The sequence below is a fragment of the Lepidochelys kempii genome, chromosome 9 (assembly GCF_965140265.1).
Source record: "Lepidochelys kempii isolate rLepKem1 chromosome 9, rLepKem1.hap2, whole genome shotgun sequence".
Taxonomy (NCBI): Eukaryota; Metazoa; Chordata; order Testudines; family Cheloniidae; genus Lepidochelys; species Lepidochelys kempii.
Genome location: NC_133264.1, coordinates 8,832,737 through 8,848,493, shown reverse-complemented (window position 1 = coordinate 8,848,493; position 15,757 = coordinate 8,832,737). Strand labels below are relative to the sequence as shown.

The following is a 15,757-nucleotide window of genomic DNA, read 5'->3' as shown; positions in this document are numbered from 1 at the left end:
GAATAATGGAAGAAGACACATGTATCCATGGAAAGCAAAGTTAAGTTCCCCCTTACCCCTATCCTGCCCTGTGCTCTCTGAATTGAAGTGATTTTCTCACATGCTTTTCACCGAAAAAGGCTTAGGAGAAAAGGGACAAAGGTGAGTTTGAATTAGCTATGTAGAGAAGTGATTCTTAGATTAGTGGTTTATTTAAGTCGTTTCCCCTGTTTTCTTACTGCCGATCAGAGCGTGTGCTTTTCTTTCCAGCATGTTAACTTGGATGCACTCTGTGCTAGAGTAGGGACAGAAATCTGTCTCTCTCACTCTTGTTCAATGTACCAAAACTCCAGGGCCAAAGTTTGCTGAATTATTGTGTATCTTCTGATTGTACAGCTTGTTTCAAGTTCACGTTTCTGTTGGGACAGCCCTCTGATAAGAACCTTTTCCATCCATTAGAGAAACTGGGTTTGCGATCTCTGGCAGTCTCCGAAAGCTGTTTCGGGTAGAAGAGATTTTTTTTTTCTCAACCGTCCTTGGGTATAATGGTTTCCATCCTGTGTGAGCCTATATTTATGTCAAGGCAATTTAATCTATTGACCCTCCAGAATCAAGGATATTATCACAAAAGGCCCTGTAATTTAAAGGCTTTTCCATATGGAGTGGGATGCGGTGGACCCTTGGAGCAAGATAAAACTTGGGCTCCCTTCCTAGTCTGCAGATATTTCCTACCCTGTGGTTATACCTCCTACCCCTAAGGGTAGTAGCTTTAAGGAGCAGGGGCCACTCCACCCTGTCCTCTTTCTTGCACAGGGCTATTATAGGGTTTATCCGTCAAAAGCCTAGCATAGGGATGCTCTCCTAAGAGGACAAGGTTCTGCTCTCTTCCCAGGAGGCTGAGATATCTTTCTGGTATCTGAGGTGGACTCCTAGGGACTAATCCCCATCTTCATATCCATCTTGTCCTTCGGACACCATGGCTGTCTTCTCAGAACCGTGTGATGGATGAGTAGATGCAATGCTCTCCTCCTTCCTCTGAAAACCAAAGCCTCCCTGCTTTGGTGGCTGCCCTAAAACCTCCTTTCTCTCCCCCTCCGCCCCCCCCCCCCCGCCAAACACACTATTTTAAAACCCCACTTTCCTTCCCTCCCTTCTTTTCGAGAACCCACACTCCATTCCGGCCATCATTCTGCTCTAGACCCCACCTCCCCCCCCACCCCACCCCCGCTGTGCTAGAGTCCATCTCCCCTACCCTGGCAACCCACTTCCCAACCCCGTTGCTCTAGAATGCACTAGAACCCCCCCTTGCTTTGGAACCCCCCCTTGCCTGTGCCATTCATTTAGAATCCACACATCCGTACCAACGTCTGCCCTGGCACTGCTCCAGTTCCCAGCTACTCAGCTCCCTGGTGCCACTGGGGACTTTAGGCAGCGGCCACAAACAGAAGCGGAGTTTGCTACATGTACAGTCCCAGTCCCCATGGCACAACTTTGGCTCCAGATGTCTCCTGGTTATTATTAATACCTCTGCATTGCTTACCCTAGTGCTTGTAAGGTCCAGTACATTTTTAGGCCTGTCCTTACCCTATTGTTTGGAAAGATTCATTAGGACTTTGGCTGGAAATTATAGTGACAGATAGAGCCGGGTAATTTATGGCTTTTCTTGAAGGTTGTACAATTATTCAAGAAGTGTCCTTCCTTCCTATCCCTCCCGCCAGCAACTTGTTGGAAATAAATATTGGATTTATTTGTAGAAAACTAGCTATTGAAGAAGTTGAATGTCCAATATAAATCCAGGACTGGCCTGTCCGGAGTCTTTACGCACTTTCTTCTGTATGCTTCTGTGCCTACAAACAGTTCCTTTCCAAACAGAATCTGGATTGACACCCCAGTGCCCCTGCGCCCCATAGCCCAGCGGGGGCTTACTGAAAGCTGGCTTCGCTCTTCGCCAGAGGATGATAATCTGATCCATTATCTCATCATTTTAATGGCAACACATTTTGAGATGAAGCATGTAAAATGTGGCAGAAAGAGGACCTGATGCTAGGATATTTTATATATCATCCCTCCATGGCCCTGTCGGCCAACTGCCCTCTCTTGAGTCACAGCTTTTTTTGCTTTTCGGGGCAGGTTTCTTCTAGTCCAGCTGAGCCTGGGTTACATTTTGCAGGTTGTCACTAGACGCTGAAGTCGTCCATATGACTTTTCTGAGGGTTTCTGAGCACTTATTTCCAGAGGAACCTGCTGGCCACTTACTCCTGTTCCAAAGAGTGGGTGACAGGAGTCTGCTTCTCCCAAAACATCCCCCCCTCTGGGCACTCTCCTCTCCTCTCTTGTACACCCACGTAGCTCTAAACTGCTGGGGAAATTGTGCTGTGCCTCGGGTTTCTGGCATCCGCCCTCACACCCAGTCCTCTGAGGGTCTGTCTGTACTGCAAGGAGTGACTGCAGCTTACCCAGGCTAGCCATAACCTTGCTAGCGTGGCTAAAGAGAGCAGCAAAGACCCCAGTGCAGGCTGGCTACACGAGTAGGTACCTAGGGCTCCAGGCGGCCTTGTCCAGCCACACCATTATGTCTTCACTGCTACTTTTAGCCGCTCTAGCTAGATGGAAGCTAGGTGGGTAGGCCTACCTGAGCTGCAGTCGCACCTCCAAGTGCAGCGGAGACCCTGAAACTGGTGCCAGTGCCGTCTATTCCAGGGGTGGCCAAACCACGGCTTGCGAGCCACATGTGGCTCTTTTACAGTTAAAGTGCAGCTCACACAGCGCGCCCCCTCCTCCCTCCCTCCATTCTCTGCCTACCAGACTGCGGAGAGGGGAGAGCTTCTGCTTTGTGGTGGGGTGGTGGAGCAAGGGCTTCTGCCCTGTGGGGAGGGAGGCCCCAGGGCTTCAGCCCCACCAGGCACACCTGCCGGGGCTCGGAGCTGCAGCAGGAGCAGGGCTGAAGCCCCGAGCCCCAGCAGGCACTTCCCGCGTCTCTCGAACTTCTGAAGACAGTCGTTTGCGGCTCGGAGGGTCAGTACGTTGGGCCACTCCTGGTCTATTCCCATCTCCCTTTGCTCCAGATAAGCTCACTCTGGTTCGTGCTTCACTGAGGCAGCTCAGCTAGAATTCTTGCCCTGTCCAGCCCTGACATGCCCAGGAAATGGGTTACGGATGTTCCTGATCTGCAGATTAATCAGGGACGTCCGTATGCTTCCTGCACGATCTGCCTAATGCCATTAAAGGAGCTAATGATTCCAGAGATGTTACCGAGCAGCAGAGGGCTCAAGAGGGCACAGGCCACTTCTCCTTCCCCCCGGCTGATGCTCCAGGCCTCGCACACGAGCCTCTTGGGGAGCTCTAATTTGGCTTTGCAGGCTGCTGCCAGCTTCAGTCCTCCAGTTGCTGAGAGACTAATGCAACCTCTCCCCCACTGTGGCAAAGGGGCAGGATGATGGTAGTAGGTGGAGGCCGTGGAGCAGGGTGGGGCCCGCCATGGCACCAGAGGGGTGGCAAGGGTGGCAAGCAGCATTGGCCTCTGTCATGGCACCGGGTGGTGTGGAGCTGATCAGTGTGAGCCCTGCCATGGCACCGAGGAAGCAGGGGGCAGGGATCATGATGACAGTTCGAGGAGGGGGGAGCCAGAAGGGCCCCACAATGACCCCCGGAGGAAGGCACAGCCAAAGAGCCCAGCTCCTGGGCAGCTGTGGGTTGGGCTGGGGAGAGGAGAGCAAAGCAGGCTGGGCCTTCAAAAGAAAAACGAGACCCTTTTACTGCTGAGCTTCTCCTCAGAGCCAAGTTCTCAGAACTGCAGCCCACAGCCTTATGTAAAGCAGGCTGGCTGCGCTGGCTAATGTCTGTGAATCCAGGCCTGTGTCAGAGGCCCAGGCCTTAGCGCCGCTTTCTATGTATGTGTGTGCGAGAGCCAAGGTCTTCGGGGACTCCATGAGGGAAGGCAGAGCCCTCAGGCGCCCCCCCGCCCCTCTGCTGCCCTCTCCATATGTGGATTGCTCAGCACTGTTTACATATTTTCTCCTTGGTATCATTTCCACTGTATTTTCCCCATCTGCTCTGTGTGAGCCACTCTGAAAGGCCTCTGTTTACCCTGGATTGGCCTGCGGTATTCGGTTTGGCTTTACGGTTATTCCCCTCCCTGTTTGTAATGGAGAATTCCCCAAAGCCATCTCCGTGGGCCGCTTTGTCCAGATTTCAAGGCGAGGCCCCTGATCTGGGCCTGGTATCTCTCATGTGTCAAGTCTGCGAAGAGCCTTGCCAAATGAACCTTCTTCCCAGGATGCAGTGCTGCAACGTGACGAGCTGCTAATGCCGTGTCAGGGCTGATACCTTACTGCACCGCATTTCCCTCTGTGTTCCAGAGGCCTGCACCAGGCTGAATTCCAGCCCCTCTTCCCCCCGCCACCCAGTAAACTGCCATGCTGTCCTGTCTCCCTACATCCCGACTCTCACATCCATCCCATCCCAGCTACATGCACACTGTTCCCATGATTTGAGCTACTTTCTTTCAATATCTGCACCCATTGCAAAAACACCATAAAGGTTTGTTATTTTCAACCGAATGCTGAAGAGCTCTCTAGATTCTGCTGCCATCCTGTCATTATTATTGGATCGGTATTATTTCCAAAGGTGTCCACGCTGTGCGGGGTGCAGTACACACGGGGGGGAAGGCACAGGCCCTGCCCCAATGAGATCACTTGCTAAACAGAAAGTATTCAGACAGTCACTTAGCCCCCCATAGCAGCCTTACCCAGCCTTAGAGGAAAGGATGACCTGGGGGTTAAGGGACACACTGGGAGACAGCAGATTTAGGTTCAATACCTGGTCAGCTGCAGATTTCTGGTGTGACCTTGGGCAAATACTTACTCTCTCGATGTCTTGGTTCCCCAGCAGAAGAATTAAGATAATAATATTTCTTAGTCTATTTATATTGTCAGCCCTTTGGGGCCGGGAACATCTCTTGCTGGTGTTTGTAAACACCTAGCACTATTCCGCCCCGATTTTGGGGCCTCTGTGCACTAATGCAATATGAATAACCTCCCATCACATGTATCATAGAAACATTAGCTGAGCATCTGTTTGAGATAAATGAACACAATATTCCAAGGGGGAGGGTGTATCGCTGATTTATATACTGACATTACAAATAGTTCCAGTGTTATATCTATCATATTCCTTATGCATCCTAACATTTTGTTTGCATTTCGGTCAAATTGTTCTTTGTAACGTGCATATGTCCACGTTGAATTTCATCTGCCATGTTCCTGCCCATTCCCCTACTTCTGTTAGGTCCCTCTGAAGTTCCTCACAGTCTTGTCTAGCCTTGACTAACAAAAATAATTGTGGGGGCCTTTTCAGATTTTGTTATCTTACCATGCACCCCTTTTTCTGGATCATTAATAAAAATATTTCACCACTGGGCCTAAAAGAGAACCTTGGGTCAGACTGTTGTTAACCTTGGGCCATGCTGGAAAATGACCATTTATTCCTATTCTTTGTTTTCTGTCACTTAGTTGATTTCTAATCCATGATGCTACTTTGCCTTTCACCCCAAGGCTACTTAGTTTCTTTAATAACCTCTTGTGAGGAACCTTGCCAAAGACTCTGGTTTAAAGAATCATAGTAGCTTAGAGAGGCGTGATTTTCCTTTAAGGATGCCAGGCTGGCTTTCCCTCATCATAGCTCATTAATCTATGTATTTTAAAATTCTATTTTAAAATTATCATTTCAGCCCAGTTCCGTGGTATGAAGTAAGGTTTATTCATCTGTCATCTCCAGGGTCGCCCCTAACATCCTTTTAAAATTTCCACCCTCCATCCCCTAGAAGAGAGGCTGATTTTAACGAGTAGCTGATTCAAATGATGTATGATTTGTTTGTTTTTAACAACAGCCCTTTGGCCCAGTTCCTCCAAGGTATTTAGGCACTTATGTCAATGGTAGTTAAGTGCTTAAATACTTAAGGATCTGGGCCTTCAAACATAAGATCCTTCAGAGCTCTTGGGTATAACCATCTGGGCTGTCACACTCATTCTTTAATTTACAGGTTTGCTCCAAGAGCACTTCCTCTTTTGACACGGTTTCTTACAGCATCTCATCTTTATTACCCGGAAAAAAGCAGGTGTCTCCCCACGGTCCCTTGTAGTGAAGATTGAGGCAGAGAAGTCATTGGGTTTCTCTTTCCTTATCCTCCTCCATTGCTCCCTTTTCTCCTGGTTGGCCAGCAGACCCACTGGTGTGAGAATTGGTTTGATAAGATCACCGCCGAGGCTGGTAGGTCTTTACATGAGGGTACAGGATTAAAAACCAATGCTGTATGATTGATTCCACTTTACTCCAATGAATCACTTCCACTGTAGTGTATGTTTTACACCATCTGAACAGCAGGGTTGTATTTCTGCTACATGTATAAAGCTCTACACAATTTATACCCACGCTCCCATGTTAAAACATTTACACTCTTTATTGGATGCTTTAGGATATATACCCCCTTTGCCCATGGCTGTGGAAATTGTACCACTGGTCTGGGGGCCAAGCTAGTGTTTATTGTTATCGGAAGTGATCGTACCCCGCAGTGATTTCTTACCAGAGGAAGGGGGGTTGGATGGGGAAGCTGTTTTCTCTCAAACACCCAGGATCAATGAATCTTTAAACAGGAGAAATTATTTCCCAGAATAGCAAATGTTTGTGAAGAGGTTTAACTTTAAGAATATGTGACAGCTCATCAAATGAAGAAGTGAAATGTTTTGCTGGAGGTGCAGAGAATGCTAAACGGCTCTCCCTGCTCAGAAAGGGAGGAACAGCCCGACTGAGGTGAATCTGTCCAAATAGACTCTCCTGGGTATGCAGCCAAGCTGCAAATCAGCTGGGTTTAATGAGAGAGAGAGAGAAAATCCTCTTGTATTCAGATAGCATGGAGCCAGAGCGGTCCAGGGATTTTTAAGAATGAGCCCACTGCCCATCTTACTATTCCGGAAGGACGCTGGGCTTTGGTTTTTAACAAAACGCGGCTACTTTTACCTGAACATCACCAGAGAAACACTTTACCTCAAATTACCTGTCTGTCTAGGCTCTTATATTGGTGCCCCCATCACTGCCGTCTCTTGCTGTCAACACTGTTTATAGGGAAGGGGAGCTGCAGCCTCATTCTGCAAAATTTCCTTTTTTTTTTTTAATCTGCTTCTGTTTCAGGTTCCCTTTCATCAGAGACCACATGAAAACCAAAACAATCCCCGTCTGTCATGCTTAGAAAACTTGGCGATGTACATTCCACTGACTCTCTTGAATGCCCTGCGTGTTCAAGCCTTGCACGGGAATGAGGAACCACCCCACCCTTTGCCCTCCCTGGGGAATCAGGTACAACCCCCCTGCCCTTCACGCTGCTTGGGGAACCAGGTACAGCGCCCCCTCTCATTTCTCTGAGTGGGGAACAAGATAGCGCCCTTTACCCTTCACCCTGCATGGGGGACATGGTACAGCACCCCCCCTTCCATCACCCTGTATGGGGAACGAGGTACAGCTCTTCGCCCTGGGTGGGGAACAGGGTACAGCACTCCCCCGCCCTTCGCCTTATGTGGAGAACGAGGTACAGCCCCCCCCCGCCCGGCCCTTCGCCCTGCGTGGGGAACACGGTACAGCACTCCCCTGCCCTTTGCCCTGTGTGGAGAACGAGGTACAGCCCCCTGCTCCTCCCGCCCTTTGCTCTGGGTGGGGAATGAGGCACAACCCCCTGCCCTTCACCCTGGGTGGGGAACACAGTACAGCCCTCCACCTTTTGCTCTGGGTGGGGAACATAGTACAGCCCCTTCGCCCTGCATGCACAGACTCTACCTGGGGGAATACCAAGCATGCTGCATGTGTTACTAACCACCTCTCTCTTGTGGGGCAGCAGCTGAGGGGCTGCAGGGCTGGTGGTATCTTCAAAGCCTCAGTGAAAACTGGAATACAAATTGGCATTGAGCCCCGAAGGGCCCAAAGACAGGGTCCTGCTCTGCCCTGTGTATGGCCTGCAAACTCGGGCCCTGAGGCGCTGCACACGTTTGGTAGAGCCCAGGCAATACAAAGTCTTTGGGTATCGTGTGTGTGTGTGTGTGTGTGTGTGTGTGTGTGTGTGTGATGTCATTTACCTGCTGTAAAACACTGTGTACACAATTACAGTGGGCTGTAAAGCACACTGCCAGGGAGGGAGGCACGGGGCTGATACCGATTAGGCAGGAAATGGCTCTCTGTGGATGGCATTTGTCTGGGGAAGCTGATAGATTTGGCGCCTTGCAGGCACTGCTTGATGGATCCATTGATGACCTGGCAGCACAACAGAACTTGGCTAACTTATTCCCTGCCAGAAGCCTAATTGAAGCCTGCATGGTTGGTCTATATTAACACCTTCCTCCAATGGCACATGCTCCTCAAACTTGCTACCTCTGTGGTAAGGATGGGCAGCTTTAAAACACACCTCCGATCCCTGCTTTAGTTGGCTGCAGCAGGTTGCTATAACTGGACAGCTTTTTGCGAAAAACTCTTGCTGTGGCCATCGCTGCTGGTTTGTTCCCTTTGAAGACGCGGCAAGAAATCTGTTAGGAGTTTAGGGAAGCAGGAGGGCAACACGCCGAACAGCCTGAATCCTTGGGATGGAGGAGCTCTGGAAAGAATCACAGGGTCAGTGAGCTGGGAAACCACTTCTACATTGGAGACAGATTGGGAATGGAAATATGGATAAATGGGCTGGATTTCCTCCCAGCAGCTGCCCGCAGCTTTTCCTCCTCTGCTGCAGATCTTTATGTTGCTCGTAGTGTAGTTTAATTTTATGACACGTGGTTCGTGCAAACTCTTGCATTGTGCTGCACTTGGCAGCCTGCCAGAGCAGCCTCTGCCAGGACTAGTTTGGTGACACCATCTAGTCTGGCCTCAGGGATGCTTTCAAGGCTGAGGGCCTTGTCTGCAATCAGGATCTAGGGATCCGTGCTGAGAATTCCCCTGCGGATGATTTGCATGACCTTCCAATCACTCCATCTCACCTTCCTCTCCTCCTGTGTCCCTCCCCTTCCAGTGGATAGCAAATTAGACCCGAGTTTGCATAGATCATGGCTTCAAAAAAGGCCAGGCCAGTTTGAAGCTACATGCACAGAGGTGTTGCTTCATGGGACCGAGGTAATAACATTTCCTCTCCACATAGCTGTGGGTCAGATGCACCTGGGACATGGGCCAGATTCCTTGCAAGTGTAAACATGTGCAGCTCCTTTGAAATCAATGGCATTACGTTAGCTTACACGTGTGAAACAGATGAAGGGGGATTGCAGGGGGAGCCGGCTGCATTTGCTGAATTTGGAACCAGTTCTATACCAGTCCTGGCTCCGGGATAGATTAGAGCATCCTGTAGACGTGCACCTATGGTAGGGGCTGTGGAGGTTGGCATATGAGCTGGCTAAGGTGGCTCTGTGTTCGCGGATGTCTTCCCCACACTGGGGAGAGCCAATGACTTTCCACTCCCTTTTTGCCTGTGAGAATCTGGCATGTTGTGTTTAATTCCAGATACCTCCCTATCCAGAAGATATCGGCAAAATAGGGGGAGCTCAGAAGAGAGAAACAAATATGTAGTTGGAGAGTCTGAGTTGAAAGCCAGGGTTTGGGTACATCTTGTTTTTGCTAAGTAATGACTAAGGGAGACACAACAAGTATCTGCAGATGCCTAGGAAGGCAAGAATTATTGAGTGTGGATATGGTGGTGTAATGAAGGGTAATGAGATGCAATGAAGTTCTCAAGTTACACTGAAGTCTGTAGAACTCAGCTGTAGAATCATCTCCCAGGGGAGCTAGGAGAGAACGCTAATACGACAGGGAGCTGGGCCTGGGCTATTGCCCTCTCTAGCATCTGTGGCAGCTGCAACAGGAGCCTGTTGGAAAGGGTGTTTTTATTTGCTGTGTTTGCTGCTGAATGATAGAGAAAGGTCCTGGTCCTCAGGAGCTTACAGTGCTAAAACTGACAGCAGAGTTTAGACAGCAATGGCTTGTCTACACCTAACAGCTCAGTCCAGCCTGTGCTGCTTTATTGGTGGCAATAACCGTGTGAGGACGAACACAGGCACGACTCATGGTTTTTTGAGACATGCTCTGTCTACCATAGCATTGACACTGGCTGGCAAGTCCTGGTTCAGCCAGGGTAGCTGCATCCTGATCTACTAAGGAGTGGAGGGTCCAATCTCAAGCATCACCATCGTCTCTATCACTCAGGCTCACAACCTACGCATCTCCTCTCTCACCTATTCCCCCGCACCCCTGCATCCATGGAGTTCCCATCATCCTATACAGCTTTCCTGTGGCTGCACCATTGCATGTGTAAGCAGAGTCCGGATGAGCTCTACCCTGACATCTGGTGGTGAGTTGTGGCGGGTTGTGGAAAAGAACTTCAGGGGCTGATCTCATTTGCATATTCACACCCACCCTGCCTACGTGGTCACTTTGGCTGCTGTGGGATCCCCAGTTTCTCTGTTATTGGGGCAGGAAGAATAAAGTGTTTTTATCCTGATTATGTGAATCAAGGACAGTGGAACTGTACTTGGCTTTTTGTTATGATGGAGGGACTCGCCATCAACTAAGTAGTACTTGCTAGGCAAGGGGCATGGGTTCCAAGGCTCAGTGAATGGAGAGAAGTTGGGGAGAGGTGTTTGTACTTTGTGGTATGGGTCCCTAAATGCTAGCTGCACCTCCTTTTTCTCCCCCCCTACCTCCACTGTGTAATAGTAGAGTGCTGGGGCTTCCCTGCTATGAGCTGAAATCACTGAGTATTGTGTTAAGTAGTGGGGAGCCTGAAGATACATTGGTGAGCGGCTCGCAGGATGGCTACCGGAGAGGAGCAGCTGGTGGAGTGGTTCGCAGGACGGCTACTGGGGAGGAGCAGCTGGTGGAGAGGAGCGGCTGGCCGTGAAGGCTGTAGCGGAAACCCACGGAGAGGTGGGGCAGTCAGCTGTCAGAGCACGTAAGGTGCCCCTTTACTTTCCCCCCACCCCCATTTCCACACAGGCTGGGGGGGTTAAAACTCTGCAGATGAACTTTTGAACTCTGGACTCACCAAGGACAGAGACAGAGACTTTTCGGTTGCTGGACTTTGGACTTTGGGGTTGTTGGACTTTTGGGACTTCGGGTGACTTTTGGGTTGCTGGACTCAAGAACCAAAGGGAAAGGACACGGCCCAATTTGCTTGGGGTAGGTTTTTGCTCAAGGTTTGTGTTAGGAATCCTGTTGGTGGTGTTTCCCCAACATAATGTCATATTGTTTCTCTTTGTTATTAAAAGGCTACACTAAGGCCTTGTCTACACTACGAAATTAGGTTGAATTTATAGAAGTCGGTTTTGTAGAAAGCGTTTTTATACAGTCGATTGTGTGTGTCCCCACACTAATGCTCTAAGTGCATGTAGTCAGCGGAGTGTGTCCACAGTACCAAGGCATCCGTTGACTTCCGGAGCATTGCACTGTGGGTAGCTATCCCACAGTTCCTGCAGTCTCCTTTGCCCATTTGAATTCTGGGTAGAAATCCCAGTGCCTGATGAGGCTAAAACATTGTCGTGGGTGGTTCTGGGTACATATCGTCAGGCTCCCCCTTCCCTCCCTCCCTCCGTGAAAGCAAGGGCAGACAATTGTTTTGCACTTTTTTTCTTGAGTTACCTGTGCAGATGCCATACCATGGGAAGCATGGAGCCCACTCAGCTCACTGTCACCGTACGTCTCCTGGGCGCTGGCAGATGCGGTACTGCATTGCTACACAGCAACAGTTTATTGCCTTTTGGCAGCAGACAGTGCAGTATGACTGGTAGCCGTCGTCGACATAGTCCAGGGTGCTCTTTTAACCGACCTCGATGAGGTCAGGGGTGCCTGGGCAAACATGGGAGTGACTCAGCCAGGTCATTTCCCTTTTAAGTTTTGTCTCATGGCAATTCAGTCCTACCGGCAGTGCACTGTCTTTTAATCTACAGCCAGCAGAAGACGATGGCCAGCAGTCGTAGTGCACTGTCTTCTGCCGGGAACCCAGGAGATGACGATGGCTAGTGGTCGTACTGCACAGTCTGCTGCCAGCAAGGTGTATAAAGATAGATGAAGTGGATCAAAACAATAAATAGACCAGATTTGTTTTGTATTCATTTCTCCTCCCTCCCTCCGTGAAATCAACGGCCTGCTAAACCCAGTTTTGAGTTCTACCCTTGAGGTTTTGAGTTCCATCCTTGAGGGGGCCATTTTGTTTATCGCAAAGCCACCCCCTTTGTTGATTTTAATTTCCTGTAAGTCAACCCTGTAAGCCATGTCGTCAGTCGCCCCCCCTCCGCCAGAGCAATGGCAAACAATAGTTTCGCGCCCTTTTCCCTGGATTGCCCGAGCAGGAGCAGACGCCATAGCATGGAGCCCATTCAGCTCACCCCAGCAGTTATGACCATTGTAAACACCTCGCACATTATGGTGCAGTTTACGCAGATCCAGGACCCAAAAAAACAGGTGAGGAGGTGACGGCAGCATGGTGATGAGGCCCTGAACACACTTTTCTCTGAAACCGTGTTCCCCCACAATTTGGAGATCATGGTGCTAATGGGGCAGGTTCATGCGGTGTAACGCCAATTCTGGGCCCGGAAAACAAGCACAGAGTGGTGGGACCACATAGTGTTGCACGTCTGGGATGATTCCCAGTGGCTCTGAAACTTTCGCATGCGTAAGGGCACTTTTGTGGAACTTTGCGACTTGCTTTCCCCTGCCCTGAAGCGCAAGAATACCAAGATGAGAGCAGCTCTTACAGTTCACAAGCGAGTGGCAATAGCCCTGTGGAAGCTTGCAACACCAGACAGCTACCTGTCATTCGGGAATCAATTTGGAGTGGGCAAATCTACTGTGGGGATTGTGTGATGCAAGTAGCCAACACAATCACTGAGCTGCTGCTATCAAAGGTAGTGACTCTGGGAAATGTGCAGGTCATACTAGATAACTTTGTTGCAATGGGATTCCCTCACTGTGGTGGGGCTATAGACGGAATGCGTATCCCTATCTTGGGACTGGACCACCAGGGCAACCAGTACATAAACCGCAAGGGGTACTTTTCAATGGTGCTGCAAGCACTGGTGGATCACAAGGGACGTTTCACCAACATCAACGTGGGATGGCCGGGAAAGGTTCGTGACGCTCGCGTCTGCAGGAACTCTGGTCTGTTTAAACGGCTGCAGGAAGAGATTTACTTCCCAGACCAGAAAATAACTGTTGGGGATGTTGAAATGCCAATAGTTATCCTTGGGAACCCAGCCTACCCCTTAATCCCCTGGCTCATGAAGCCGTACACAGGCACTCTGGACAGTAGTCAGGAGCTGTTCAACTATAGGCTGAGCAAGTGCAGAATGGTGGTAGAGTGTGCATTTGGACATTTAAAGGGTCGCTGGCGCAGTTTACTGACTCGCTCAGACCTCAGCGAAACCAATATTCCCATTGTTATTGCTGCTTGTTGTGCGCTCCACAATCTTTGTGAGAGTAATGGGGAGACGTTTATGGCGGGATGGGAGGTTGATGCAAATCGCCTGGCCGCTGAATACGCACAGTCAGACACCAGTGCGGTTAGAAGAGCACAGCGGGAAGTGGTGTGCATCAGAGAAGCTTTGCAAACCAGTTTCGTGACTGGCCAGAGTACTGTGTGACACGTCTGTTTGTTTCTCCTTGATGAAAACCTGCCCCCTTTATTGACTCTAATTCCCTGTAAGCCACCCACCCTCCCGCCTTTGATCACAGCTTGCTTGCAAAGGAAATAAAGTCACTATCATTTAAAAAACATGTATTCTTTATTAATTGATTATAAAAATAGGGATATAACTCACAAGGTAGCCCGGGTGGGGTGTGGGAGGAGGGTAGAAGGGAAGGAAAAGGTCACTATAAAACTTCTTGAATGCCAGCCTTCTGTTGCTTGGGCTGTCCACTGGGGTGGAGTGGTTGGGTGCCCGGAGCCTCCCACCCCGCGTTCTTGGGCGTCTGGGTGGGGAGGCTATGGAACTTGGGAAGGATGGAGGGCGGTTAGGCAGGGGCTGCAGTGGCAGTCTGTGATCCTGCTGCAGTTCATGAACCTCCACCAGACACCGGAGCATGTCCGTTTGATCCCGCAGTATCCCCAGCATTGCCTCCTGCCTCCTCTGATCTTCCTGCTGCCACCTCTCCTCACGTTCATCAGCCACCGTCCTGTACTCTGCTATTGTGTCCCTCCACACAGCTCTGTCAGTGCTGGATGATTGCATGAGCTCAGAGAACATGTCATCGTGCGTGCATTTTTTTTCGCCGCCTTATCTGAGATAGCCTCTGGGATGGAGGAGGGAGGCTTGAAAGATTTGCAGCTGCTGAAGGAAAAAAAGGGAGTGAAGTATTTAAAAAGATACATTTTACAGAACAATGGCTATACTCTTTCATGGTGAACAACACTATTCACATTACATAGCACATGAGATTTTGGTACAAGGTCGCATTTTACATCTTATATTGAGTGTCTGCCGCTTTGGTGTTAGAGATCACACATGCAGGGCCGGGCAACAGAATTCGGCTTGCAGGCGGCCATGGTAAGCCACAGTCTTTCGGCTTCTGCAACCTTAATAACAGCAGCCCCCTCCTTTCCCATACCAAGCAAAGCCCGTTGAGCTGGCCATTTACTGCTGCAGTTTTCCTGTTAACGTGCAGCAGCAGAAACCAAACTAACCCTCTCCCCCCATCCAATTCTCTGGGATGATTGCTTTTCCTCTCCCCCCACTGCATGGCTGGTATCAGGGAAGATCCCTGCTAGCCAAACGCGAACAGTTCAGCACCAATGGCCCCCCCTCCCACCGCATGGCTAACTGCGGGGAGGATTTCTTTTCAACCACAGGCAAACAACCCAGTAGGAATGGGCACCTCTGAATGTCCCCTTAATTAAATTCCCCTATTTCAACCAGGTTGCCATGAATGATATCACTCTTCTGAGGATAACGCAGAGAGATAAAGAACGGATGTTGCTTGAATGCCAGCAAACACCGGGACCATATGCTGCCAGGCTTTGTCATGCAATGATACCAGATTACTTGCTACTAGCATGGCGTGGTAAAGTGTCCTACCATGGAGGACGGAACAATGCTGCTTTCCCCAGAAACCTTCTGCAAAGGCTTTTAGAGTACCTCCAGGAGAGCTTCATGGAGATGTCCCTGGAAGATTTCCGCTCCATCCCCAGACACGTTAACAGACTTTTCCACTAGCAGTACTGGCCACGAATGCATCCCAAGTCCTCAGGGCTACTTAATCATTAAAAAATGCTTGCTTTTATAACATGTATTATATTTTAAAAGGCTTCATTGGGTTGGGAGGGTATTTCAGTCAGGGTGATAAAAAGATCCTGGCTGTCGGGGAAAACGGTGTGCTGTGTGCTCTCTCCAAGCTCGTCCTCCTCCTCATCTCCCCCTTCTGCAAAATCCTCAGCCATGGCAGAGAGTATCCCATCCTCGGAGTCCACGGTCGGGGTGGGATAGTGGTGGCGGCCCCCCCCAGAATTGCATGCAGCTCAGCGTAGAAGCGGCATGTCTGGGGATCTGTCCCGGAGCATCCGTTTGATTCTTTGGTTTTCTGGTACGCTTGTCTGAGCTCCTTAAGTTTCACGTGGCACTGTGTTGCGTCCCTGACGTAGCCTCTGTCCCTCATGGCCTCTGAGATTTTTCAAAATGTTTTGGCATTTCATCTTTTGGAACATAGTTCTGATAGCACGGACTCCTCTCCCCATACAGCAATCAGATCCAGTACCTCCCGTTCGGTCCATGCT

General features: G+C 49.9%; 1 long non-coding RNA gene across 1 annotated transcript in view; it reads left to right on the top strand.

Moving 5' to 3' along the window:
• The window catches only part of LOC140916859 (uncharacterized), a 96,143-nt gene extending 80,861 nt beyond the window's left edge, over window positions 1-15,282 (top strand). Inside the window, exons 3-4 of the long non-coding RNA XR_012160670.1 lie at window positions 7,165-7,329; window positions 14,904-15,282. This is a non-coding gene — a long non-coding RNA (uncharacterized lncRNA). The remainder of the gene's footprint in view (window positions 1-7,164; window positions 7,330-14,903) is intronic.
• Window positions 15,283-15,757: the final 475 nt, after the last annotated feature.